Source organism: Eleutherodactylus coqui, chromosome 7 (assembly GCF_035609145.1).
Source record: "Eleutherodactylus coqui strain aEleCoq1 chromosome 7, aEleCoq1.hap1, whole genome shotgun sequence".
Taxonomy (NCBI): domain Eukaryota; kingdom Metazoa; phylum Chordata; class Amphibia; order Anura; family Eleutherodactylidae; genus Eleutherodactylus; species Eleutherodactylus coqui.
This window is the reverse complement of record NC_089843.1, coordinates 199494918-199496950: the sequence shown is the minus strand read 5'-3', so window position 1 is coordinate 199496950 and position 2033 is coordinate 199494918. Positions and strand designations below refer to the sequence as shown.

Here is a 2033-nt window from a genome sequence, read left to right as displayed (position 1 = left end):
TTTTTATGGAACTCCAAAATGGAAAAATTAAGCAGGGAAATAGTGATGAAGCCAAAGATAATGGGCGGAAAAGATTTCCCTGATTTTAAAGCCTTTTTATATACGAAGTATTTTAGTTTGTGTATTGGTGCTCTTTTTAAAAACCACTACTGGTCTTATTTTATACGATACAATACTGGCTATTTTATGAGGAGGAATGGATGGTTTAAAACAGTTTTAAATTCCCCTTATTCTTTTAATCTGTCCCATGAATATAAGATTTTAGAAAAAATAGCCATTTCATATGATTTTACTGGGAAAAGCCCACAAGTTTTAATGAACAGTAAAATTATTTTAAAGAATATTAAAGAAAGCGGTTTTTATGTGCAAGTAAGCAATTTTAACGAAAAGAAAAGCAAAGAGACCTGGACAATGGTTAACCATTATATTTTTAATTCACAGAAAGATCTGGCCTGGAGCTGCGTCCATGACTGTCTTCCATGCCGGGCATTCCAACATCGTAGAGGTTTGACCAACACTGCCGCATGCCCAAGACCCAGATGTGGAGAAGACGAGACAACGACCCATCTGTTATGGACTTGTTTTATCGCTAAGAGAGTTTAGACAAAAGATTCTGCCGCTAATGATAAAAATGACTGGAATAAAGAGACTTACATTGGACGCTGTTTTATATGGATGCCTGGAATGCCCCACACAGACGCAGAGAATTATGGCATGGAAGATGGTCAACTCGGTCAAAGCAGCTCTGTGGAAGGCCAGGAACATTTTAGTTTTTAAACACGAGATTTTATCTGTGAAGGACATTTTATCCATCAGTCTTAACGAGATGCACCAATATTACATAGTGGATAGGAAAAATGTTACAATTTTAGCAAGGAAATGGCTTTTATCAGAGTGGAGTTCCATAATATGATGTCACCAAGTGCCCTTTTATGTGAATTTTAAGCTGTTTTGGTATGGTTTTTACAACGTGTATTGTATGTAGACAAATGTTTTAAGTGGTATGTTTTAAATATGTTATTTAATGTGTTTTTAATGTACTATGGACAAACATTTAAAAAAATGTCTATGTATATATATGTTATGTAAATAAAAACACCCCCCATTTGGAGGGTTTGTCAGCTTAAAAAAAATCTATTCTTATCAGTTTAATATCTGATACGTCCCCTATCTGGGGACCATATATTAACCCTCTCCAATCCACTGTCTGACGTCTGAAGACATTCTGATTGAAGGCTGTACAGCTCTGATGTTGGAAGACATCCGGCATAGTATTCTTACTATATATTACAGGCCGCTCTGTTGTCAGGGGACTCTCCAGCATGTCCCATGCCGCAGTACTGGCTCTAGTCTGCAGATGGCGCCATTGTATAATGGCAGAAGGAGAAAACCCCCTAGGAAACTCTGAATCCCATATTGGATTGCAAAGGGTTAAATGGATTTTTAGAACAGGGAGCTGGAAAAAGAGCTTGCTCTGTCCACTCCGCGCATTGACCTGGTATTGCAGTACCTCCAGGACCGGTGCACCCCCTTTCTTATTTCAGTATTCAAAAACAGAAACGACGAGCAAGAGGTGCAGCGCAGCTGTGGCGGCTGCTGCTGCTACCACCCAAGCACTTTGATTGACGCTCAGCCCGTCTGCTCGCAACATTGTATCCACTGAGCAGCTGCGTCTGCCAGAGTGTGCACAGCACAGGTACAACTGGAAGCAAAACAACACACACACCAGTTCATATGGCAGCCGCACTCTATAGTTCGTACCTACCGCTACGCTAATAGCCAAGTTGGAAACATCGGGCAGGCACAGCGTATCCTGGCAGCCTGCGTCTGTATGCTCCACGTATTTGGGTCATGGGTGTATGTGCAGGGGGCCCATAAAGTCTCTCTTCCCCACATTGTAAACCAATGCTATCAATGAAGCTTTATAGTTTGGGGGCCCAGTTCCAGACTTTGTACTGGGGCCCCGCAGCTTCAAGTTACACCTCCGGATCAGGATAATGCTAGGCCATTCCAACCAGCCTGTGTGAGTGACC

At 41.5% G+C, this 2033-nt stretch overlaps 1 pseudogene; it reads left to right on the top strand.

Moving 5' to 3' along the window:
* The first annotated feature begins 1408 nt into the window (after positions 1-1408).
* On the top strand, positions 1409-1532 carry LOC136574178 (U2 spliceosomal RNA; annotated as a pseudogene).
* Positions 1533-2033: the final 501 nt, after the last annotated feature.